Source organism: Halichoerus grypus, chromosome 2 (assembly GCF_964656455.1).
Source record: "Halichoerus grypus chromosome 2, mHalGry1.hap1.1, whole genome shotgun sequence".
Lineage (NCBI taxonomy): Eukaryota > Metazoa > Chordata > Mammalia > Carnivora > Phocidae > Halichoerus > Halichoerus grypus.
Genome location: NC_135713.1, coordinates 63,363,445 through 63,391,087, shown reverse-complemented (window position 1 = coordinate 63,391,087; position 27,643 = coordinate 63,363,445). Strand labels below are relative to the sequence as shown.

The 27,643-nt window shown below is 37.8% G+C and overlaps 1 long non-coding RNA gene across 2 annotated transcripts in view; it reads left to right on the top strand.

Moving 5' to 3' along the window:
- Window positions 1-27,643, top strand: part of LOC118550540 (uncharacterized) — a 56,291-nt gene that overhangs the window by 5,762 nt on the left and 22,886 nt on the right. The gene's annotated exons all lie outside the window — the stretch shown is intronic.

Here is a 27,643-nt window from a genome sequence, read left to right as displayed (position 1 = left end):
ACTTCAGCTCAGGTCAAGATCCCAGGGTGCTGGGATGGAGCCCTGCATCAGGCTCCCTGCTCAGCAGGGAGTCTGCTTCTCCCTCTCCCTCTGCCCCTCCCCCCCTGCTTGGGCTCTCTCTCTCAAATGAATAAATAAAATCTTTTTTTTTAAAAGGTTTTTTTTATGTATTCATTCAAGACACAGAGATACGGAGAGAGAGAGAGAGAGAATATGAGCAGGGGGAGAAGCAGAGGGAGGGGGAGAAGCAGGCCCCCCGCTGAGCAGGGAGCCTGGTGCAGGGCTGATCCCAGGACCCTGGGGTCATGACCTGAGCCGAAGGCAGACGCTTAACCATCTGAGCCACCCGGGCGCCCCACTAATAAAATCTTTTTAAAAAAGATGTATAATGTGATATTTTGATACATGCATATATTATGAAATGTTTGCCATAATAAAGTTAGTTAACACGTCCTTTACCTCACATAATTATCATTTTGTTGTTGTTGTTATAGTGAGAACATTAGAGCTCTCCTGTCATAGCAGCTTTCAAGCACAATAAAGTATTATTAACTGTTGTCATCATGCTATACATTAGACGCCCAGAACTTACTTATCTTAAAACTGAAATTTTGTTCCATTTGATTAATAGCTTCCCATTTCCACACCCCCCCAAACCTGGCAACCACTACTCTACTTTTTGTTTCTGTAAGTTTAATGTTTTAGATTCCACACATAAGTGAGATCATAGAGTATTTGTCTTTCCCTGAATTATTTTACGTAGCATAATGCTCTGAAGGTCCATCCACGTTGTTGCAAATGGTAGGATTTCCTTCTTTTTTTATGGCTGAATAGTATTTGTGTGTTTTTCAAGGTGATACTTCTTCATAGACTTATTCCCCTTAATTCATACATCAATCCCATATACATTGAGAGGCTAATGCAGTCATTTATTCATTCAATGAATATTCCCACTTTTTGGAAGTTTCATATTATACCACTTTGCTTTTATGGAAGACCTACATTAGTATCTGTTTTCGCTAACCAAAAGAAATCTGAAGAGGATTTTCATTCTTATGAAAAAAGGCAAAAAGCAAACATAGTGTTCAGTATTTGTTTTGCAGCCAGCCATGACAGAGGCAGCATGCTCCCCCAGCAGTGAGAGTTGCCCTGCCAAGCTCCATCCCCAGCAACTAGGCTCAGCATCTCAGCATCAAGCCACTGTAGCTTTGAACTGTATCTGTGAGCATCTGTGCTTTCTCTCAATTTGTTTTGTTAACTCTTAGTGAGATGTGTCCTATGGTAATGGAAAAGCCTAAGAGAGGTTATTTTTTGGGTCTGGGAATACTCAAAAAATTCCATATAAATTAATGGTAATTGCTTCTTTGCTTTACGCCACTTCAGCTTATGAAAGGTTTCACAAGAGCACTCCAGTTTTGGATGGCAGGAGAAACTCGTAGTCCTGAGTGCCTACTGGGTGCCAGGCACCTTGTTAGGGGCTGGGGATGAAACTGAGCAAGCTAGGCATTGCTTCTTAGAGAGCTTAGCAGCCCTAGTTTGTGAATGCAGAAGACAAATCTCGATCCTTTACTTTCTTTTTAAAAATAATTTTTAATTAAAAACTTACATATGAAAAAATACGTGAAAATGTAAATCAAAACCATTTCACACCCATTATGATGGCGATTATTTAAAAAAAATGGAAAACAAGTTTTGGCAAGGATGTGGAGAAATTGGAACCCTTGCTCATTGGTGGTGGGAATGTAAAATGGTGCAGCTGCTGTGGAAAACAGTTTGGCAGTTCCCCAAAAAGTTAGACATAGAATTACCATATGATCCAGCAATTCTACTTCTGGGTATTTACCCCAAAGCTTTAAAAGCAGAGATGCAAACAGATACTTACCCACCTATCTTCGTAGCAATGTTATTTATAATAGCCAAGAGGTGGAAATAACCTGTGAAGGGATAAACAATTTAGAATTCGATTCAGCCTTAATGGAAATTATGACACATGCTACAACATGGAGGAAACTTGAGGACATCATGCTAAATGAAAAAAGCCAGTCACAAAAGGATAGGTATTGTATGATTCTACTTATATGAGCTAACGGGAAAAGGCAAATTCATAGAAATAGAAAATAGAATAAAGTTATTAGGGGCTAGGGGAAGGGAGAATGGGGCATTATTTAATAGGTGCAGAGTTTCTGTTGGGAAGATGAGAAAGTTCTGGAAATGGATAGTGGTGATGGTTGCACAATATTGTTACTATATCCTAATGCCATTGTATTTTACACTTAAAAATGGTTTAAGGGGTGCCTGGGTGCCTCAGTCAGTTAAGTGTCTGACTCTGAATCTCAGCTCAGGTCTTGATCTCAGGGTTTTGAGTTTAAGTCCTGCATTGAGCTCCATGCTGGGTGTGAAGCCTACCTAAAAAAAAGAAAGAAAATGCTTAGGATAGTACATTTTAGGTATATGTTATCACAGTAAAAATATGTGAATATTTTCCTTTTATCAAAAAATTGAAACATTGTGGACAATGTTAAAAGCTCCTTTGACCACCTCCTCCATCCTGATCCCAGTTCCTCCTCTTCATTGGTTCTGTGTTTCCTCCTCTAGAGCTTTTCTGTGTATTTGCTTGTATTCATATGTACTTAGCAAAATGACATATATTTTTAGCTTTATCCAAAGAGCATGTCTACTTTAGCATAGAGATTTGAAACCATCATTTGCAGTAAAAATGTTCCGAGCAGTAGGGCTTTCTGCCTTATTAATGGGGACTTTTTTTTTTTTTTTTGGTGGATGTACATTTTTCAAAGGTTGTCATTTTCTGTCATTTTTCTTTTTTTCATTAATATGGCAAGGTCAGTGCCTACAGACCACTTTTGTTTATGCTACAGCTAGCCAGCTCAGGTTTCTCCCATGCCTTAGAGAACACTCTGTCCTTCCTGCTGGATTCCAGGTATAATCTCCCAGTTTCGGGTCACTCTTAACTTTTCCACTGGACTGCTTTAGTAGGCAGCCTCTCATTGTACATAACTTAAATAATTTTCTTATCCTTTCCCCATTTCCATCCTTGTTTCTAATTTGCCGAGATGTCAAGTAGATGTCAAAATCTTCATAAAAATTTTGTTTTATCCTCTCTCTTCAAAGATGATACACCCTCATTTTGAGAAAATTAAAGCAATTTAGAATGGTTATAAAATAGAATGTGTAACCACATCACCACTTGGATTACATCTTTCTAGACATTTCTGAATGGTGAATACTCACAGGTGCACACAATTTTACACAAACAGGATCATACTATGCACATTGTATGGCAATTGGCTTTCTTAGTTCAAAAAATATATCCTTACAGTTTGCTGTGTCAGTGAATATAGATCTACAGTATCCATTTTATTGGCTCATAATATTTTTAAAATAGTATGACATATTTCTTCTTACTTGATAAAAAAACACAAAGAAGCAAACAAAAAAGTGTATCACATTCTCTCAACCTTGATATCCTACATTGAACAGTTTGTAAAATTAAAAGAAACACATCTATGAGATTCGCAAATTCATGCTACAAAAAGTTACAAAATAAAAAGTGCAAGTTGAGAGCCACCCTCCCTTTTCTAGTTCAGTCTTCCCAAGGCCAAATGCCTTTATTAGTTTCTTGTGAATCCTTCCAAACATACAAAATTACTTACATATCTGTATTTCTTTCTCTTTTTTTGTTTTTTAACACAAAAAAGGTCACATTATTATATAGAGTTATTTACTTTGCTTTTTCATTTGATATATTTTGGGAATCATTTCTTAACTGTAAGGTAAATATATCTTTTTAACACCTGCATAAAAAAAGTCATTTGTTAGGATATGCCACAATTTATTTAACCAGTTCCCCGTGGTGGATATTTTGGTTGTTTTCAGGGTTTTGTTTGTTTATTATGCAGTTTTGATTTTACTATTACCAATAATGTTGCAAGAACATCTTTGTACTTATCTTAACAAGGCTTGCCAGCATATCCATAGAGAAAATCTTAAGCACTGGGGACTGGGTTAAAGGGTGTCTGTGTTTTACGTGTAGGTAGAAACTGCCAAATCATCATCCAGAAAGGTTGCACCAAATAACATTACGACAAAAGTGTTCGAGAGTGCTTGTTTCCTAAAATTCCACAAGCATTAGTTATCAAACTTTTTAGTTGTTGCCAATCAAATGAGTTAAAATTGTTATTTTGTTCTGATTTGCATTTATTATGCATGAAGTTGAGATACTTTTCAAATGTTCATTGACTGTTTGTAGTTTATTCCTTGAAAATGTTCATCCATCTTCACTACTTTTTCCCCCTAGACTGTTCATCTTTTTAATAGCTATCAGTAGAATTTGTGTGAATAGATAAGGTATTATTGAGCAAGGTAATATTACATTGCTTGGATAATGTATTCAACTAGTTACCTAATAATGAACAGTTAGGATGTTTACAACATCATGCTACAGTTTCTAACTTCTGTACTTGCATCTTTGTGCTCTGAATCAAATATCTCTTTGAGTTAGATTCTAGAAGTAGAATTGCTGATTGAAAGCCAAATTCTTTGTTAAAAATTTTGAAATAGCATTGTTTGATGGGGAAATGGTCCAATTTGGGGAGTGGGAGAAAAGAAAGAGAAACTAGGAGCTCCTGATTGCAAGGCTAATCTGCTCTAAATTAGAATTGAACTAAAAGGCTAATTGGTGATGTTATCGTCCTAGCAGCTTTCATCAATAAGCTTCTTAAAATCCTAAATCTCCTTCTCCATTTGGTGCATGGACCTCCTGGGAGTCTGCAAATTCTCTGAAGGGAAAAAAGAAAAAAATTGTAATTTTCAAGTGAATAATAGTATTAAAACATAATTATAAGCACATTTTGAATCCTTGTATGACCATGAAATTTTGATGTTGGCTTTACATTTCTGTTTACAATTATGTGAGTGGTGCATACTGTTTGAAGGAACATTTGGCATTATGGTAATTCATTAATTTAAATTGAATGGGGGAAAGTAGTGGGAGACTTGAGTCAGCTTACCTATAGGACTGGTGGCCTCCTGCGGAAGCTGAGTTCAAAAGAACCTGTGTAACAAAGCAATCCATTAAATTAGAATAATGTAGGAAATGATTTGGGGGAGGATGAATTGCATAAATCTTGTCTTTGTACCTAACAACTTGTTCATTAGCAGTTAGTGTAGTAGAAAATACAGAGTGAAGAAATTTACATTTCTGATTGGAGTAATAATTGGATTAGTACACCAAGTCAGGCCAAATTGCATTAATGACCACAATGCCAACCTTAGTTTTATGGGGTTTATTAGGTGACACTGCATTAAACTAGGCATTCCAGGATTGCTTGGGCAATTTTGACCAAATATGAGGCCTGCCTTGGTATCTGCAAAGTTAAGAAGGAAATGAAGTGAGTCACACTGATGAGGGAGCAGAAGGCAAGCTGAGGACAAAGCACAAGCTGACACCCTGCAACCTCCTCCCCCCCAGAGTAGGATATGTTTAACATTCCTCAGGCACTCCTGGCTGCCCTAAAGCTAAGGGAAGGAAAAACGAATGGTTAACTAAATAGAGATCACAGTCCTGCAAGACAAGAGTCTCCATCAGTTTACCAAAGTCTTAGCGATTTACAAGGAAAAAGCATTCTTATCATTAGCCTAACTTCCAGAGACCCATAACTCAATTTTCTGGAGCCCTAACATCACCCTCCCTTCCATGGGTGTTGTGGGAAACAGAGGCAGAAGGGAAAGTAAACAAAATTAAGTTTCTTTATGACTTGCAGCCTATTAACAAGGACTTGTAATAGAAAGAGTGTAACATTCCTCCAGAAAGCTCCCAACTATCTTAATGTTAGTGTCTTACTAGAAGGAAAAACAACCTTAGCTTGATAATAGCAAGGCCTCCAGTATCCTATAAATCTTCTTTAGCATATGAAAGTCCTTTTGAACACCTCCCTTTTTTCCTTACCTCCCCCAACTCCCAAGTATATAATCAGCCACCCCTCATAACCCTGGGGCAGCAGTCTCTTTCTGCCCACGGGTCCTGTCCCCATGCTTTAATTAAAATCACCTTTTTTTTGCACCAAAGACGTCTCAAGAATTCTTTCTTGGCCATTGGCTCCAGACCTCACCAGCGTTTCAAAACTACATCAACACCACTTTGTACAACATAATTATCTGAACAGACCTTTTCTGCATTAGTATTTTTTTTTAAGATTTTATTTATTTATTTGCTAGAGAGAGTGAGAGTACAAGCAGGGGGAGCAGCAGGCAGAGGGAGAAGCAGGCTCCCTGCTGAGCAAGGAGCCCGATGCGGGGCTCAATCCCAGGACTCTGGGATCATGACCTGAGCCGAAGGCAGCTGCTTAACCGACTGAGCCACCCAGGTGTCCCTGCATTAGTATTTTTGACAGACAAATTAAATAGACAAAAATTGGTTTGCTCTCATTTTTTTGTTCTAACATGTATTTATTTGATTATTATGAATATATATGCACACTTATATAATGTTAATAATGTTAATGGTTTTTTCCCAATGTTATTTTCTTTTGAAAAAAAAATCCTAGATAAAAATCTACCATTTAAATTAAGTTTTCTTTTGTCTTTGTTAACATATACCATACCATAAATATTTTCCCATTTTGCTAATCTGTTTTTATTCTTTTCTTTTTTAAAGATTTTATTTTTATTTATTTATCAGAGAGAGAGAGAGCACGCACAAGCAGGGGGAGCAGCAGAGGGAGTAGCAGAGGGAGAGGGAGAAGCAGGCTCCCCGCTGAGCAGGGAGCCCAATGTGGAGCTCGATCCCAGGATCCTGGGATCATGACCTGAGCCGATGGCAGATGCTTAACTGACTGAGCCACCCAGGCGCCCCTAATCTGTTTTTATTCTTGTTTTCCCTTGCTTCAAGCACTTTCCCTTGCCCACCATCATGTACCCAATGTTTTGTGCAAGTATGTGAGCCCACGCATTTTTCTCCATAACCATGTAAGCCTAGTGGAAAAGATCTACAGATACATGTATACACATATAAATAACTGTATAAAATACACGTCAAAGGTTGTGAGTTGTCATTTGTTTTTACAAAAGCGAGATCATAAACTATACATATTTCTCAGTTACATCCTTTCTTCTTTAATTCAGGGCAGCCTGCTGGATCAGTAGCTACAGATCCAAGTTGATTTTTTAACAGCAACATAGTTACCCATACTACACACATCCACATTATTAATCAATAGAGAGTTCCTCCACTGGTGGACTTTTAAGTTGTTCTCAAGTTTTTTGTTATTACAAACAAGGCCACAATAAATATTCTCATAGATTTGTTCTTAGATTGTTAGGACTAGGATCACTAGATCAGAGGGTATGTATATATATATATATATTTTTTTTTTTAAATTTTTATTTATTTTTTTATTTTTTTGAGAGAGAGAGAGGGAACTGGGTGGGAGGAAGGGCAGAGGGAAAGGGAAAGAGAGAATCTTAAGCAGGCTCCACACCCAGCAGAGAGCCCGACACGGGGCTTGATCTCACCATCCTGAGATCATGACCTGAGCTGAAATCAAGAGTCGGACACTTGACTGAGCCACCCAGGCGCCCCTATATTTTTTGTTTTAAATGTATTATGCCATATTACTTTAAAAAGCTGCATGTGGACCTTATTTGGATCTTGATTCAAGTAAACTATAAAATTAAGAAGTATATTTATAAAACAATTGGATATTTGAACACTGACTAGATATTTCATTAAATTAAGGAATGGGTTTTTTTTTTAGATGTGATAATGGTAGAGATCATACTGAAATATTTATGGATGAAGTAATTGGGTTCAGAAAAGTACTGGAGGGAGAGAAGTGGATTGAAGCTGATATAATGGGAATTCATTATACCATTGTCTTCTTTTATATGTGTTTGAAATTCTCTGTAATAATAATAAAAGTTATAACTATATATATATGTATGAGAAATTATACATTTCTCATATTATACTATATATAATGTATGAGAAAACCTATTTCCTTACATTTCCCTTAGCACTGGGTATTACTACTTTTGTATTTTTGTCAATCTGATGTATGAAAAAAGATATTTGTTGATAGTTTGTATTTACTTTACTACTAGGGAGGTTGATTTTCTTGAGAAAGTGTAAAGCTCCCTTGCTGACAGCTAGCAGCCAGGACATGATGTTCCCAAATGAACATAAATAATACTAAGGGGCCCTGGGTGGCTCAGTAAGTGTTTGCTTTCGGCTCAGGTCGTGATCCCTGGGAGTTGGGCTGCCTGCTCACTGGGGAGCCTGCTTCTCCCTCTGCCCCTCCCCGCCCCCGCTTTCATGCTCTGTCTCTCACATGCTCTCTCTCTTTCTCTCAAATAAAAAAATAAAATCTTTTTTAAAAAACCCAATACTTCTTAGAATATAAATAAAATGTACACATGGCCACTCTGTGACCATTTCTGGAACAAGACAGAGAAAGACCACTTTGCAACCACAAAAACAATACAACATCCCCCACTTCTGACTAAACTGAGTCACAGCTCCTCCTTTACCAATGACAGCTTTACCCTTGCTTTAATCCTCATACTTCCTAGATAAAAATTATTCAGATATCCAGCCACTAAATTGCCCCAACTTTTTGACAACCTTCGATCCATAACTGGTCCCTACTTCTTTAACTTTTCTGGGACTAATCCAGCACAAGTCCCAATACTGTGAGAAGCCCCTTCCAAGGTCCTCTTGCTGAGGCCTCTACAGTTCCTATGGAGTACTTTGTCCCTTGCTGTAGGAGGGTAAATCTAACTTTTTTATATGGATATTTTCCTACAGGCCTTTGGTCAGTGGTCTTTAAAACAATCTTTTCAATGTTTATTGTCTATTTCTTCTTTGGGACATTCTTCCAGTTCAGTGGGTAGTTCTGAAATTTTCCCTTTTGTTTGAGAGTCAGTCCCATTGTTTACCTTCCCCATTCTTCTCCAGGAGCCGTATGTACTACTTTCTTAGTCAGAAGAGGTAAAAGAGGGGTGCCTAGGTGGCTCAGTTGGTTAAGCATCTGCTCAGGTCATGATCCCAGGCTCCTGGGTTAGAGCCCCACTTTGGGCTCCCTGCTCAGCAGACAGCCTGCTTCTCCCTCTCCCTCTGCCCCCACCCCTGCTCATGTACATGTGCTCTCTCTCTCTCAAATGAATAAATAATTTTTTTTTTTTTTAAAGAAGAGGTAAAAGATAAAGATTCTTATTTGAGTTGGATCATTCCAGGTTTGATGCCATTAGCAAGAATCTTCAGGATCTTATTAATTCACCAGTAATGCTACTGGGAGCCAAGTGAAGTTGGACCTCTCCATTTGCTCCGGACCCTTCTGGTTATTTTCTTGGCCACCAGTCCAGTTTGGCTAATGTTGACAACATGTGTGTACTATTTATTGCTCATTTCATTAGGTATTAAGAGAGAAAATTCATCCTCTTAACTGACATTTATATTAGATTTTGGTCTGTTTACTTAAAAGCTCTGATGTGGGCGCCTGGGTGGCTCAGTTGGTTAAGCAACTGCCTTCGGCTCAGGTCATGATCCTGGAGTCCCGGGATCGAGTCCCGCATCGGGCTCCCTGCTCGGCAGGGAGTTTGCTTCTCCCTCTGACCCTCCTCCCTCTCATGCTCTCTGTCTCTCATTCTCTCTCTCTCAAATAAATAAATAAAATCTTTAAAAAAATAAAATAAAATAAAAGCTCTGATGTGAGATACATAAAAATTCAGTACTTCTTTGTTAATTGTTCTTTTACTGATATGAAATAGCACTGTTCCTTTTAGTGCTTTCCATCTTGAATTCTACTGTTTGTTACATTAACATTGTAACATATATAACATAATCTTTTGTTTGGTGTGTTGGGAAAATATTTTGATATTTAAACCCATGTGTTTTTATCCAGTATGTAACTCTCTATTCAGATGACTAAACTCTGAGTCATCCTTTGCCTTAAGGAAGATTGTCACAATAGAACCAGAATACAAAAGAGGCAAATTCTTGACTTGTGAATTTCGAAGCTGGGGTTCAGGTGTAAGACACCCTGAGCCAGTTTCTTCCCCCTGGCTCATAGGAGAGAAGAACTAAGTCATGTTCTGTTTGGTCTACTCTACTTCCTTAGGTGTTACTTCTCTCTTTTGTGGGGTGTGGTGTTTCTCATTTTTGATGTTAAAACATTCCTCAAATGTTTTGTCATTCTTGGTTGGGTGCTCATCTTAATTTTTGAAGTTCCCTATTAGCCCACATGTGAATGCTGCATCTATTTATCACATCTTGTTGCCCGTAATTTCAGGAAAGAATTTGGACTTGCTGCTGGGTGGGGAATATTCTTTAATATCTAGAACTGGAACTGGGGACAACCACATTATTATCATGGGCACGGCAATGCCTTGCCTCTTTGGCTTAGGTTCTTATACAGACACTCACTTCTCTTACTGCCAGTTGCTTGACAAAAGCTGGGAAGAATTACCTTATTAGTTGACCATGTCTCATTCATATTTCTGCACATCCCCTGCCTCTGAGGCTGGAGAAACTCTAAGTTGCTCTCACCTTTTGTTTCAGTTTTTTTCCTCTGGAAATTTGAGGTTATGATTTTCTCTTTTTTAACAAATTTATTTATTTATTTATTTTTATTCATTACTTTTTTTAGTTGGCTCCGTGCCCAACATGGGGCTTGAACTCATGACCCTGAGATCAAGAGTGGTATATTCTACAGACTGAGCCAGCCAGGTGCCGCATGATTTTCTCTTTTAATCTGATACCATTTGCTCTCCCTTTTAAGAGATTTCCTTGTAATTCCAGCAGACTAATATGATTAGCAACATCATATCAGCCCTCAACACTTTTGTGTGATTCTCCACTTTTCTAATCAATTTGATTTCCCACTTTTTACAGTTATTTATGTCACATTTACTACTCTCCTTAAACTTCTGACTATTCTAGCCCCCTTCATACTGTCAGAAGACCTTGCTATTTTTCACACAAAGAAAATTGAAACCATCAGATGGGAACTCCCTCATCCTCCCCAAGCCAAACTCCAATGCGCCCACAACTAATCCATCCTCTCCTTATGCCCTCCTGAGGCATTAGATGTGCTGTTTCTTTTCTTTTCTTTTTTAAAAAGATTTTATTTATTTATTTGACAGAGAGAGACATAGCAAGAGCAGGAACACAAGCAGGGGGAGTGGGAGAGGGAGAAGCAGGCTCCCTGCCAAGCAGGGAGCCCGATGAGGGGCTCGATCCCAGGACCCCAAGATCATGACCTGAGCCAAAGGCAGACGCTTAACCAACTGAGCTACCCAGGAACCCCAGATGTGCTGTTTCTCATCACATCTAAGGCTGAGCTCTACAGCTATGCTCTGCACGCAGTTTCCTCCCATCGTCCTCAAACCTTACACTCTCACATGTTCTTTCCCTTATCTGTGTATCCCACTGCTCCTTTCCATCTCTGTCCTTCCCATGCTCTTAAACATGAGTAAGTCCGTCCCATCTTAAAAACAGCCACAACCTGAACTTTCTTTTCACTCTATTCACTTTCTCCTCTAGTTTCCATCCCATTTCTTTTGTCTCCTTCATAAACTTCCAGAGAGAGTCATCTACATTAGCAGCTTCCATTTCCTGGCTTCACATTGACTTCTCAACTCACTCCAATCTGTCCCTCAATACTCCACAGATAAAGTGCTCACTCAGATCACCTGACATCTGTGGTAGTTTTAAAATATGGCCACGAATTCTTTAATATTCCTCATTTACAAGGTAGAGTCTAATCCTCCTCTCCTTAAGTGTGGGTTGTACTTACTTCCGGTGCATCAAATATGCTGGAAGTGATGATGTGTGACTTCTGGGGCTGAGTCACATTGTAGCTTCAACCTCTCTCTCTTGGATTCTTTGCTCTGAGGAAGCCAGCTCTGAGTGGGCCATCCTAGAAGAGGATCCTCCAGCCCCATTAGCCCCTCAGATGATTGCAGTCCTGCCTGACATCTTGACTGCAGCCTTGTGAGAAACTCTGAGCCAAAACCATCCAGCTAAGCAGCTCCTGGTTTCCTGGCTTTCAGAAATAGTATGAGTTAATAAACATTTGTTGTTGTAAGCTGCTGAAATTTAGGGTATTGTTACACAGCAATAAATAACTCATATAACCTCCATTTGTTAAGTCTAAAGAATGCTTTGACTTCTCAGCAGCATTTGACACTGTTGACCTCTCCCTCTCTGGAACACTCTTCCCTTTGATTTCCAAGTCTCCTATCTACCTTCCCAGAATCCTTTGCAGGCTCTTTCTCCTCTGCAAGCAATTAAACTTTGTGCTCCTTAAAATCCAGTCCTAGGCTCTCTTCTCTTTTTAATCTTCTCTTTCTGCAAGGGTTTTCACCCAGCCTCTCAGTAAATATGCCGTTGACACCCAAATTTCTTCATCCAGCCCAGACATTTCCACAGAACTGTTCACCTATATATCCAACTATTTGCTTGTCATTGTTCTTGATTATCCCCAAAGCACCTCAGTCTCTGTACTCCAAGAACAAACTATTTTTCCTCTCAAAACTGGGTTTTCTTTTCGTGTTTCCTATTTCAGTGAAGAGCACTATAACCATCATGTCCACTTGCTTTTGGCCATCTAGGTACCTCCCTCTCCCTACTCATACTTATCTAATCAATTACCAAGACTGTTTATTTTTAACTTCTGAATATCTTGTAAATCTCTGCCATCCAAGTCATTCTTTCTTGCTAGGATTATTGCAGTAGCTTCCAAACCCATTTCCTTACTTGTACCGTAGGCCTGTCTCTGGTCTGTTCTCCACATTATTGCCTGAGAGGTATTTTCAGTATTTTTAAAAACATGACACAAATCCGGTCATGTTTCCTTTCTGCTTAAAAGTCTTTAATGGTCTCCCATCAGTCTTTGAATGAAGCCCTCAAATTCTTTTTTTTTTTAAGTTTTTATTTAAATTCCAGTTATTTAACATACAGTGTTATATTAGTTTCAGGTGTATAATATAAGGACCTAAATTCATCTTTTTGCATGTGGATATTCAAGTGCCCCAGCATTATTGTTGAAAATAAAATTCTTCCCCTATTGAATTGTTCTGGCACCTTTGTTGAAAATCAACTGAGCATAAATGTTAGAGTTTATTTTTGGACTCTCAACTCTGTTTCCCTTACCTATATGTTTATCTTTTTGACAGTATACCATCTCAATTTCCATAGATTTAGAATTCATTTTGAAATTGGGAACTGTAAACCCTTCAACTTTGTTCTTTTTTAAAATTGTTTTGACTATGCTAGGTCTTTTGAATTTTTATATCAATTTTAGGATCATCTTGTCAGCTTCTACAAAAACAGCAGCTGAGATTTTGATAGGATTGTATCAAATCTATATATCAATCTGAGGGAGAATTGCCATTTTAAGAAGATTGGGTCTTCCAATCCATGAACATGGAATGTCTCTCCATTTATTTAAATCTTCTTTAATTTCTCTTAGCAATATTTTGTAGTTTTCAGTGTATAAGTCTTACATTTCTTTTGCTAAATTTATTCCCTAAGCATTTTATCTTATTGATACTATTGTGAATGGAATTCTTTTCTTTTTATAAAATTTTTTTTAAGATTTTATTATTTTTATATATTTGTCAGAGAGAGAGAGAGCACAAGCAGGGGGAGTGGCAGAGGGAGAATCAGCCTCCCCGCTGAGCAAGGGGCCTGATGTGGGACCCTGGGATTATGACCTGAGCTGAAAGCAGATGCTTAACCGACTGAGCCACCCAGGTGTCCCTGGAATTATTTTCTTTATTTCATTTTCAGATTGTTCATTGTTACTAAGTAGAAAAACCATTGATTCTTACATATTGATCTTATAACCTGTGACCTTGCTGAAATTATTTGTATCACACTATTTGTTTATTTAACTGAGTCTTATTGTTAGTGCTGGTATTACTAGTTCACGAAAAGCCCATCTGCTCTTGTCCTGACAAATTCCAGTGCCATTTCTATTGTCAGTAATGAACCTCCAGTTGTTTGCAGACCACTCAGCCTAATCAGGAGCCAGTGCAGAGTTCATTAGGGGGTATAGCTCCCCATCTCCCCGCTTTTAATCCTGCTTTTCATTAGGGTAGGAAATGCAGTCTGAGATGCCTCCTACCAGGGAAAGGACTAAGATGCTGAAAGAGTCAGTGGTTAAAACTGAACAGGAACCCCTCTGGCCCAATTCCATACTTGCGCAGTTCCAGGATCTGGATCCCCTGGGGATCTGAGGGTTCTTGGATTTTGTTCCAAATCCCTACTCCAGCTCCCTGGGGACTGGGGGACTCTACCTAGTACTCCAAATGTGCAGAATGTGGCTTGTTTTGGTAAGATATGTTTTCCTCAGGGAAGATGAGGGCTGGGCACTTTTCCTGCCTTGTCCCTGGCTATTTCTTCAGATGGATCTCTGCAACTGGTGGGCAGACATGACTCCCATCTAAGTTGATGCCAGCCCGCAGTGGTTGCTCTTCTCTTTGGGAGACCCTTGCTTTTTGGTTACTGGGAACTGCTGCTGACACTTGGGCAGTTTTTTGTTTGGGAAGTTAGGAATTGTAAATAGGCCAGATGGGTAACTGTGGGCCTTCCCCAGGGCCAGGTATTAGCATTGCAAATATGATTCTTCAGTTCTAGTTAGTAAGGTAATGCCCAGGGAGAGAAGGAATTGTGCCAACTAAGGAAGGGTTCTTTCTTATTTGTAATTTTCCCCAGCAGCGGGAGGTTTTCAAAACACAGCATCTGTTGTAGAAGGCTCCATGCTCTCTAATTATCATAATAATTATTATAATTATAATGTGAATTTAAATTTCAGTCACAATCTCAGGTGTGCATAAAGTATCATTTTATTTATTTTTAATACCTCTTTAATTTCTGACTCTGCACCCTCATTCTGTATAACGGTAGACAACTCCTTGCTGGTCCCAGTTGGACCCCAGACCTCTCGGTCAGTCTCTGCTGACAAACTTGGGCAGTGTCACTCCCCCAGATTCAGTGATGGCCTCCGCTGAAGCCTGCTTCAAGCTTTGCTCATTGCCCTATAAAAGAATTTCGGACATCTAAGTAACTCCTTGCCCAATTTTTAATTGACATTTAAACTTTTTCGTCGTAAGTTTAAATGGTTATAAAAGATTTATTAACACACTGCATATATTGATATTTAAAAATAAAACTATTATCCCATACTTCTAAATATATCCAAAGAAGTCTAAATACTATAGCAGTTTAATTTCGTTAAAAATACCTTAATATTTCAAGATGAGGAACAAGCTAGGGATGTCTGCTTTCACCACTTTTATTAAGCATTATACTTGAGGTCCTATCCAGGGTAATAAGGTGAGGCAAAAAATAAAAGGGTCACAGATTGGAAAGAAAGAAGTAAAACTGTCTTTATTCACAAATGAAGAGCACCCAAGTGAAAATAGGCGATTTATGCAGAGTTTGTTATAGCAGATAGCCACTAACACTTGCCTTTGGCAGAGACTCAGTCAGGTAGGGGGGCAGGAAAGCCTATAGTTAAAAGGGAAAGCTTCAAGTCTGTACTGATTGGAGGTTATTATCATAGGGAAGCTAGAGGTGGGTTAACTAGAAGTGGCATCTTATGTGATGGTTTGGGGAGCATGTTTGTGTTTTTCTGATTGGTCTTGAGTTGGAAACAGTGTCAAAAAATAGGCACGCTGGCAGTCACTGATCAAGTTCTGACTATTCTGGGTTGATTGCTTCAGAGGTTGTAATTTGGCTTCCTAGCGTGGTTGCTGCAGGGGTTGCGGGTCAGAGTTCTGTTGTTATATATGGTCTGGCTGTTGTCTGTAGAAACTCAGACAACATGAACATATATGTAGAAAATCCAGAGAAATCTACAAAAACTCTAGAAATAATAAATGGGTTTAGCAAGGTCTCGTGATATAAAGTCAATACATAAAAATTAATTCTACAGATAAATCCATAGAAATAGAAACAGACTAGTGGTTGCCAGGGGCTGGGAGAGGGGGAAATGGGGAACAACTGCTAATGGCTGGAGTTTCTCTTTGGGGTGATGAAGATGTTACGGAATTAGATAGTGGTGATGATTGCACAACCTTGTGAATATACTAAAAGCACTGAGCTATATTCTATTAAAAGGGCAAATTTTATGGTATGTGAAATATATCTCAATAAAGAGCATTTAATTGTATTTTTATATAGTAGCAATAAATGATTGAAATTGAAAAAGTAAAAAAATCATGTATAGTGACATCAATAGATATGAAATACTAAGGGTTAAATTTAACAAAATATGTGCAAGACCTGTATACTGAAAACACTGTTTACAGTGTAAAATTTCGGAGAAATTAAAGAAGACATAAATAAATGGAGAAATACACTATATTCATGAATTCAAAGATTCAATACTATTACGATGTCAATTCTCTTCAAATTGTTTTATAGAATCAATGCAACCCTAATCCTGGCAGGCTTTTTTTTTTTTTTTTGCAGAATGACAAGCTGATTCTAATATGACTTAGAATAGCAAAAACAATTTTGAAAAGAAAAGTTGGAGGATAGAGGGATCTGCATACACGCAGCCAAATTTTACCAGTTATTAGCTATACATCCTTGATCTAACTTCTTTGCCATCCTGGCCTTGCTTTCTTGATCAGTAAAAAGGGAATAATAATAGTATCTACTTACATAGGATTTCTGAGAGGATTAACTGAGATACATACATATAAAGCACTTAGAAAACTACTTGGAACATAGGAAGCCTTCAAATGTTTTGTTACTGTTGTTGTTGTCATCTCTGCCTTGACCAGTCTGGGAGCCTCTAGAGACCTGAGCAGTCTCCCTGACTCCTTGCCCAGATGTAGCATCCTGTCCTTTTTACTGCATGCCCCTGTCCACTGGTACAGGGGACATCTGTGGGGTACTACTCTGAAATGCCAGACAGGAGGTGGTACACATGTCTTATTCTTGGGTCCCCCAGATATCAATTGGCACTTCATTGCCTTCTCTCTCTGCCATAAACCTAGATATAGGGAAGCTGGTGTGGAGCTTGAAGCTACTACATTGCTTCTAATTTTATTTGTTTTCTACTGCTCTCCCATCTGTGGGACTTTGTAGTCTTAGGCCAGGAAGAAAAACCAGTTTTCCCTGTTTGCATGGCCTCAAAAATAATTTGTCTCTTACCTGCTAAACACTAAGAAGTGGTACCTTTGTTCCCACAATAGGGCAGTCATTGACTTAAAATGCTAATTTTTAAAAATTGAATTGAAAGTTTCCATGCAGTGAAATGTGTTAATCTTAAGGGTATAATTCAATGAAATTTGACAACCAACACCCCAGTAAAGATACAGATTTCCATTGCCCCAGAAAGTTCCTTTATGCCTCATTATAGTCAGTCCTCAACCCTCTTCTCTCAATAGAAAACCCCTATTCTGATTTTTATTGAAACTGGTGGTTTTAGCTCCTAGATAAGGCAGCTATATCAGGTCTGAGGGAGCAATAATCCAACCAATGTTTTGAAATAAACCACAACAAAACTACCACTACTGTTACTGTGAGCCTTTCTTGATTATTTATTCTTTTTTTTTTATTATTCTGTAACAATCACTTCAAAAAGCACTTTATGTGAATTATCTCATGTAATTCTCAGGAGAGCTCCATGAACCAAATCCTATTATATCATCCCCATTTCCCAATGAGAAAACTAAGGCTCTGGGAGGTTAAGTTGCTTGCCAGGTGTCTCACAGCTATTAAGACCCATACCAGAGATGAAAATTTTGAAGGAATTTCAAGGCCAGTTCTTTTTATGAGGGGGACATAGTTCTAAAACTTTTACATAATTCAGATTTGTCCATTTCTAAATTAATAACTGATGTCACTTGTTTTTGTTTTAATGCTGATTTCTAAAAATTTCTTAGCATGATTTATATTCTTTAGCAGAGTGTACTCTTCTAAATTGTCAGTATGGTATATTATGATGATTGGTCTTCCTCTTAAGGTTTTTTTTATCATCTCTCACATTTGGGGGCCACCTTTCATAGCTCTGTAATCAGAATTATTACCTAACAAAGTATTTAAAGGACACTGTTATGGAACATAGAGATGATATTACATTACAGTAACAAGTGAATGTAAAGTGGACAAGTGAAAATTTAACTTGGGGAAATTTTCCAAAGCACATAAAAGCTATAGTTTTTCTTTTTGCCAGCTGAAGGATGCCCAATTTGGCAACTACATAAGCACAGTATGCAATTGACCTGGACTGCTAGTTTTGAAATTATGTAATTCTTGGCAGATGTTTTAAATTGGAGGTGAGGTGGGGATTGCATTGCTTATATTTTCTGCATATAGTGAGATTTTATTAATATTTTAACTATGGTACCATTTCAATGTGTATCATTTTAATTCAAACATAAAGTAATTGCCTTCTTTATGAAATGAGAATAGAAACAAATTACTTAGAGAACAGTATGGAGAAATTGACCAACTTTCCATCTTCAGCCAAGTCTGTGAATACTGAACACCTTTAGAAATGATTCCTACAAGTGAATGGGTTGTGGAATATATACATTTGCAGGACCAAGAGATTTTTCTGGATGGGACAGTCTCAAATCATATAAGGATAACCTGCAGGAATAGCTTAAAAGAGTATCGGATGGCAGAAAAATAGGGCAAGGTCGCCTGGGTGGCTCAGTTGGTAAGTGTCAGCTCAGGTCATGATCCTAGGGTCCTGGGATCAAGCCCCACATCGGGCTCCCTGCTCAGCGGGGAGACTGCTTCTCCCTCTCTGCCTGCCTGCCGCTCCCCCTGCTTGTGCTCTCTGTCTCTCTGTCAAATAAATATATACAATCTTAAAAAAAAAAAAAGAAAAATAGGGCAATTTCATGATATCAGAGAAAAATAATCCAAACTCTACTTACAAGATGTTGAATATCTGATATCTGTTATGAGAGTTTGTTGAATGAAATGAAAAAGATTTTTATAGTGTATTCATGTTTTGTGAAAGTATGCATCCATTAAAAACAGGAAGCAGATCTATATGTGGTGAAAGGAAACAACTTCCAGGATTTATTATATTATGAAAAAAGTGAGATAGAGCACAGTGTGTACAGTATCCCACCATCTGTATGTGTGTGCATGTGTGCGTGAGTGTGTGCATGCATGCACCACACATATGTGACCGTGTAGTAAAAGAATTTCTTGGGAAGGTTGCCAGAAGCTTGGTAGCAATGTTGTCTCTGGGAAAAACTGATGAACTGGGTAACAGGAGAGGAAGGGAGACTACTTTTATGCAACATGCTTCTGTTTTACTTTAATCTATTTTGCCTATTTAAAAAAGCAGACAATTTTGCATCTCTTTTCCTTCAATGACTTTTATAGATAATCTAAGGAGGGCCAGTCAGAGTCAGTGAAACATTGGCTGGATCTGTTAAACAAGCATGCTTTTTATTTATTTTTTTTACTGGAGTTGCTGAGAGGATAGAATATAAACCTAAACTTGGTGACAACCATCTTTTCACCAGGAATGGCAAAACTGCTTGATAATGAGACAAATATGGAAGAAAGCAGAGAACAGAGATAGAGAGCGAGACTAATTCCTGAGGATGTCATTTGAACGTGTGGATCCAGTCATGCCTGACAGGTCCCATTCCTGAACTTTACAATTCCACGAGCTAAAAATACCCTTTTGTGATGAATCAGTTGGAAATGGGTTTCTGTCACTTACAAATGAAAAAGTATTGACAAATACAGATGGAATGTTGCCTGGACATTTCCATGTGACTTTTACATAAGTTCAGAATATTGATTAAGCCCTTCTGAATTTCCTAGACCTTTTTTTTTTTTAAAGATTTTATTTATTTATTTGACAGAAAGACACACAGCGAGAGAGGGCACACAAGCAGGGGGAGTGGGAGTGGGAGAAGCAGGCCCCCCACGGAGCAGGGAGCCCGATGCGGGGCTCGATCCCAGGACCCTGGGATCACGACCCAAGCCAAAGGCAGACGCTTAACGACTGAGCCACCCAGGTGCCCCTTGCTAGACCTTTTTCATTAAACAATACTTTTGTATTTTGAAAAACTTTCAAAGTTGTAAGAATGGTGCCATAATTTGCAAGAATGGAGCAATGAGCTCTCACCTAGAGTCACCAATCAATATTTTGTAAACTATTAATTGCCTCATTGACTCATTCCATTTTATTATTATTATTTTTGTTGAAGCATTTGAGAATTAGTTATAGATATTATGACCCTTTACCTCTAAATATTTCAGTGTGTTTCTCCTAAAAAGAAGAACATTTTCTTCTATAACCACATTGTAATGATCAAACTCAGGAAAATTAACATTGACACAATATTACCATCTGGTATATAATTCATATTCATATTTTGCCCGTTGGTTTTAACATCCTTCTTGAAAGTTGGAATATAATTCAAAGACTACAAAATCCTCCCTTTTAAAGTGTACAATTCAGCATTCTTTACTATATTTACAGAGTAGCGCACCATCACTACTATCTCCCAGAATATTTTCATCACCCCTAAAAGAAACTCTGTACCTATTAGTAGTCACGCCCCATTCCCTCCCTCCCCCCACCAGCCACTAATCTATTTTCTGTCTCTATGGATTGGTCTATTGTGGACATTTCATATAAGTGGAATTACATAATATGTGACCTTTTGTGTCTGGCTTTTTTCAGTTAATATTATGTTTTCAGGGGTCATCCATGTTGTAGCATGTATCAGTACTTTACTCCTTTTTATGACTAAATGATATTCCCCATTATATTGATATACCACATTTTGTTTATCCATTCCTCAATGATAGACATTTGGGTTGCTCCTATTCTATTTCTTCTTGAGTCAGTTTTGGTAGTTTTTGTCTTTCTAGGAATTTGTCCATCTGGTTTCATTTAGGTTGTCTAATTTGTTGACATACATAGTATTTCCTATAATTCACTTCATTTTTGTAAGGTCAGTAGTAATGTCCCCTCTTGCATACCCGATTTTAGTAATTTGGATTGCCTTTCTCTTTTTTCTTGGTCAAGCTAGCTTTACTTGTCAATTCTGTTGGTCTTTGCAAAGAAAGAACTTTTGGTTTCATTGATTTGCTCTATTGTTTCTTATTCTCTATTTCATTTATTTTTTGCTGTAATTATTATTTATTTCCTTCTGCTTTCCTTAGGTTTAGTTTGCTCTTCTTTTTGTAGTATTTTAAGGTAGGAAGTTAGGTTATTGATTTGAGATTTTCCTTATTTTTAGATATATATATTTATAGCCATATAAATCCTGTAAGCAGTGCCTTAACCACATCTCATAGATTTTGGTATGTTGTGTTTTGTTTTCATTTATAGCTAAGTATTTTCTAATTTCCCTGTGATTTCTTCTTTCACCCATTGATTTTTTTAAGGAGTGTGTTAATTTTCACATGTTTGTTCCCAATTTTTTTCCTGTTACTTTTAATTTTATTCCATTGAATTCAAAGAACATACTTTGTATGATTTCAGTCCTTTTAAATTTGTTGAGACTTGTTTTATGGTCTAACATATGTTTTATCCTGGATAATGTACCATGTGCACTTGAGAAGATTATGTATTCTGCTTTGGATGAAGTGTTCTCTATGGATATCTGTTAGATATATTATCATATAGTGTTGTTCAAGTCTTCTATTTCTCTGTTGATCTTCCATCTATTTGTTCTGTCTATTATTCAAAGTGGAGTATCAAAGTCTCCAACTATACTGGTTCACCTGTCTATTTCTACCTACCTTCAATTCTTTCAGTTTTTATATTATGTATTTGGCCAATAATGCTCTCTTGTTTGTAATGAATTGATCTTTACTCTAAATTTATTGTAATGAACAAACTGCTGCTATTTTGAGGTTATGTTGTTCTTTTTTTTTTTTTTTTTTTTTTTTTTTAAAGATTTTATTTATTTATTTGACAGAGAGAGAGACAGCGAGAGCAGGAACACAAGCAGGGGGGGTGGGAGAGGGAGAAGCAGGCTCCCCGCTGAGCAGGGAGCCCGATGTGGGACTCGATCCCAGGACTCTGGGATCATGACCCGAGCCGAAGGCAGACGCTTAACGACTGAGCCACCCAGGCGCCCCGAGGTTATGTTGTTCTTACCTTTTGGTATTCATCAATCCTTTCCTCAACAAAATGATGAGAATAGTAAATGGTGGCAGTATATATATTTTAAATGTCCTTTACTTGGCAAAATGAAAGTTGACATCCCTATACCTGTGCTTTTCCTCTTTTTGCTTTGTGTTTGAATTTATAGTAGCTTTCTAAAATGTATAATTCTATCAGTTTTAATACACAAACAGATTACTGAAACCAACATTGTAATCAGAATCAGAATAGTTCTATCACTTTTTTATAGGTTGAATTATATCCTTCCCACCACCCCATCCCCCCCGCCAGCAAAGATATGTAAGTCCTAACCTCCGGTACTTGTGACTGTAACCTTATTTGGATAGTCTTTGGAGATGTAATCAAGTGAAGATAAGGCCATTAGGGTGGGCTCTAATCCAATATAACTTGTGTCTTTTAAAGATTTTATTTATTTATTTGAGAGAGAGCGGGGTTGCAAGGAGGCGGGGAGCAGAGGGAGAGGGACAAGCAGACTCCATGCTGAGTGCAGAGCCTGGCATCGGACTTGATCCCATGACCCTGAGATCATGACCTGAGCCAAAATCAAAATTCGGGTGCTCAACTGACTGTGCCACCCAGGCGCCCCAGTGTCTTTTTTATCTTTTTAAAGATTTATTTATTTTAGAGAAAGAGAGGGAGTTTGTGCGTGCATGAGCGCGCGCGTGCATGGGACGGAGGGAGGGGCAGAGGGAGAGAGAGAATATCAAGCAGACTCCCCGCTGAGCACAGAGCCTGACACAGGGCTTGATCCTAGGACCCCGAGATCATGACCTGAGCTGAAACCAAGAGTCAGTCCCCAGCTGACTGAGCCACCTAGGCATTGCCAGTGTCTTTTATTTTATTTATTTATTTATTTATTCATTCATTCATTCATTCATTCATTCATTTATTTATTTTTATTTAAATTCAATTAGCCAACATATAGGACATCATTAGTTTTTGATGTAGTTTTCAGTGATTCATTAGTTGCATATAACACCCAGTGCTCATCAGATCACGTGCCCTCCTTAATGCCCATCACCCAGTTACCCCATCCCCCACCCACCTCCCCTTCCCCAACCCTTAGTTTGTTTCCCAGAGTCAAGAGTCTCTCATGGTTTGTCTCCCTCTCTGACTTCTTCCCATTCAGTTTTCCCTCCTTTCCCCTATGGTCCTCTGTGCTATTCCTTATATACCACATATGACTGAAACCATATAATAATTGTCTTTCTCTGCTTGACTTATTTCACTTAGCATAATACCCTCCAGTTCCATCAATGTTGATAAAAATGGAGGTGTTCATCCTTTCCGATGGCTGAGTAATATTCCATTGTATATATGAATTACATCTTCTTTATCCATTCATCTGTTGAAGGACATCTCATCTCCTTCCACATTTTGGCTATTGTGAACATTGTTGCTATGAACATTGGGATGCATGTGCCCTTCTTTTCAGTACGTCTGTATCTTTGGGGTGAATACCCAGTAGTACAATTGCTGGGTTGTAGGGTAGCTCTATTTTAACTTCTTGAGGAACCTCTGTACTGTTTTCCAAAGTGGCTATATCAGCTTGCATTCCCACCAACAGTGTAAGAGGGTTCCCCTTTCTCCACATCCTCGCCAACATTTGTTGTTCCCTGTCTTGTTAATTTTAGCCATTCTAGCCACCAGTGTCTTTTAAAAAGGAGGAAAATACCATGCGGATTTAGAGGCACACACAGGGTAAAAGCCATGTGAAGATAGAAGCAGAGATTGGAGTTATGCTGTCACAAGCCAAGGAATGTAAAGATGAGGCTGCTAGAAGCTGGAAGAGATAAGTAAGGTCCTTTTCTAGAGGTTTCAGAAGGAGCATCGTCCTGCCAATACCTTGATTTCAGACTTCTAACCTCTAGAACTGTGAGAGATTAAATTCTGGTTGCTTTAAGACAACCAATTTTGTGGTACTTTGTTATTTATGTCAGCCCTAGGAAACTAACACATACCTCAAAACACTCCATTATGGACCTCTTTATGGAGATAACCTCCCTGGGGCCAACCTAGCAACCACTGAACTGATATCCATCAGTAGTTTGTCTTATCACATATGTCATATGAATAGAATCATATTGTTTATAACCTTTTGAGATGGGCTTTCGAATAGCATATCTTTTGAGATTCATCCAGGCACTATTGATACATGTTGAGTAATATTCCATTGGATGGATGTACCAGTTTATTCATTCACCTAATTGAAGGACATTTGGGTTGTTTTTAGTTTGGGCAATTATGAATAGAGCTGCCATAAGCTCTTTTTGTAAACATTAGTTTTCATTTCTCTAGGGTAAATACCCAAGAGTGGGATTCATATGGTTAGAGTATTTTTAGATTTATAAGAAACTGCCAAACTGTTTTCTAGAGTGACTATTATTTTGTATTCCCACCAGCAGTGTATGAGGGTTTGACTTGCTCTGCTCTGCATCCTTGTCAGCACTTGGAATTATTATAAGTATTTTTTATTTTAGTCATTCAAATAGATGTGCAATGAAACATCATGGTTTTAAATCATGTTTCCCTTAATGGCATATAATGTTGAGTATTTTTTCATGTGCTTATTTTCTATTTGTATATCCTATTTAGTGAAGTGTGTATTCAAGTCTTTTGCCCATGTTTAAATAGAGTTGTTTTCTTTTTGCTTTGTCTTGGGAGTTCTTTATATATTCTGGGCATAAGCCCATCCTTTTTGAGTATGTTATTTGCAAATACTTTCTCTGAGTCTGTAGCTTGTCTTTTAATTTTTAAACAGTATTTTTACAAAACAAATGCTTTTAATTTAATTTAATTTAATTTTTTTAAAAAGATTTTATTTATTTATTTGACAGAGAGAGACACAGCAAAAGAGGGAACACAGCAGGGGGAGTGGGAGAGGGAGAAGCGGGCTTCCCACAGAGCAGGGAGCCCGACGTGGGGCTCGATCCCAGGACCCTGGGATCATGACCTGAGCCGAAGGCAGACACTTAACGACTGAGCCACCCAGGCGTCCCAATGCTTTTAATTTTAATAAGTCCAATTTGTCAACTTTTTCTTTTGTGAATTGTGTTTTTGGAGTCATCACCAAGAATTATGTGTTTAATTCCACATCATGAAGACTTCCTCCTATGTTTTATTCTGAAAGTTGTATGGTTTTAGGTCTATGATCCATTTTGAGTTAGTTTAGTATAAGGTGTAAGGTGTAGGTTGATACTCTTTTTTTTTATATATATATGGATGTCCAATTGTTCTAATGCCATTTGTTGAAAAAAACTATCATTTCATCGTTAATATCTTTTGTGTCTTTGTCAAAAATCAGCTGGCCATATTTGTGTGGGTCTACTTCTGAAAATATGCTACATGAAAGGCCATATATTGGATGATTCTATATGTGTGTACTCCTTTGCCAGTACAATTCTGTCTTGATTACAGTAGCTATATCATCAGTCTTAAAATTGGATAATGTGATTCTTCCAACTTTATACTTGTTTTTTAAAATTATTTTGTTCTTTTTCTGGTTCCTTTGCCTTTCCATTTAAATTTTAGAATCACTTGTCTATATCTACAGAAAAAATTCCTGCTGGGATTTTAATTGGAAATCTGTTAAATTTATAGGTCAATTTGGGAGAATTGATATCTTTATTATGTTCAGTTTTGCAATTCATGAACATGGTATGCCTCTTCATTTATGTAAGTTTTTAAATTTTTTTATCAGCATTTTGTAGTTTTATCTTGAACATGTTTTGTTGGTTCATACTTAATTATTTCATTTCAGTGAGCTTTTGTAATGATATTTAAAAATTTTTATTTTCCAGTTCTTTATTGCCAATATATAAGATATAACTGATTTTATTTTTTTTTAATTTTTATTTATTTATTTATTTTTAAAGATTTTATTTATTTGACAGAGAGAGACACAGTGAGAGAGGGAACACAGCAAGGGGAATGGGAGAGGGAGAAGCAGGCTCCCCGTGGAGCAGGGAGCCGGATGTGGGGCTCAATCCCAGGACTCTGGGGTCATGACCTGAGCCGAAGGCAGACGCTTAACGACTGAGCCACCCAGGCGCCCCTATTTTTTTTTTAAAGTAACCTCTACACCCAACATGGGGCTCGAACTCACAACCCTGAGATGAAGAGTTGCATGCTCTACTGACTGAGCCAGCCAGGTGCCCCAAGATGTAACTGATTTTAATGTGTTTACCGGATATTCACATGCAAAAGAATGGATTTGGACCCCTATCTCACACCATACACAAAAATTAACTCAAAATGGATCAAAGACCTAGATGTAATAGCTAAAACTATATAACTCTTAGAAGAAAATATCTTCATGACCTTGGATTAGGCTTATTAGGTATGACACTAAAAGCACAAACAACTAAAGAAAACTAGATATGTTGGACTTCATTTATATCTGATAAGGGTATAATATCCAGAAAAACCAATTGGAGCAACATTTGTGTTTCAGAAGACACAAGTAAGAAAATGAAAAGAGGGGCGCCTGGGTAGCTCAGTCAGTCGTTAAGCGTCTGCCTTCGGCTCAGGTCATGATCCCAGGGTCCTGGGATCGAGTCCCGCATTGGGCTCCCTCCTCAGTGGGAGGCCTGCTTCTCCCTCTCCCACTCCCTCTGCTTGTTGTGTTCCCTCTCTTGCTGTGTCTCTCTCTGCCAAATAAATAAATAAAATCTTTAATAATAATAATAATAATAATAATTACTTGAAAATGAAAAGAAAACCTGTAGAATGGAAGAAAATATTTACAAATATGCAACTGAACATATGTTCCCAGAAAAATGAATGCTCATAGTAGCATTATTTATGATAGTCAAAAAGTGAAAACAACTCAAATGTCCATCAACTGATGATTAGATAAACAAAATGTGGAATATCCATGGAATACAATGGAATATAACTTAGCCATGAAAGGGAATAAGTACTGATACCTGCTATAACATTGATGAATCTTGAAAACATTATGTTAGGTGAAGGAAGGCTACATGTTATGTGATTCCATTTATATGAAATGTCCAGATAAGGCAAATCCACAGAGATAGAAAGTAGATTAGTAGTTGCTGGGAGGAGGGAATGAGGAGTGACTGTATAGGTAAAAGGTTACTTGGGGTGATTTCTGAAAGTGTTCTGAAATTAGGTAGTCATGATGGCTGTACAACTTTTTGAACATATTAAAAGCCCTGAATTATATACTTTAGAGCGTGAATTTTATGTTATATGAATTATATCTAAATAAAAGAAATTATGCCACTTTTTTCTTGAATAGATGAGTGATTTATTTGTTTGTTTCCAAATTTTTATTTAAATTCTAGTTACTTAACATGTAGTGTAATATTGGTTTCAGGAGAGAGTTCAGTGATTCATCACTTACTATAACATCCAGTGCTCATCATAACAAGTGCCATTACCCATATAGGCCATCCCCCACCCACCCCCCTCCATCAACCCTCAGTTTGTTCTCTACTGTTAAGAGTCTCTTATGGTTTGCTTCC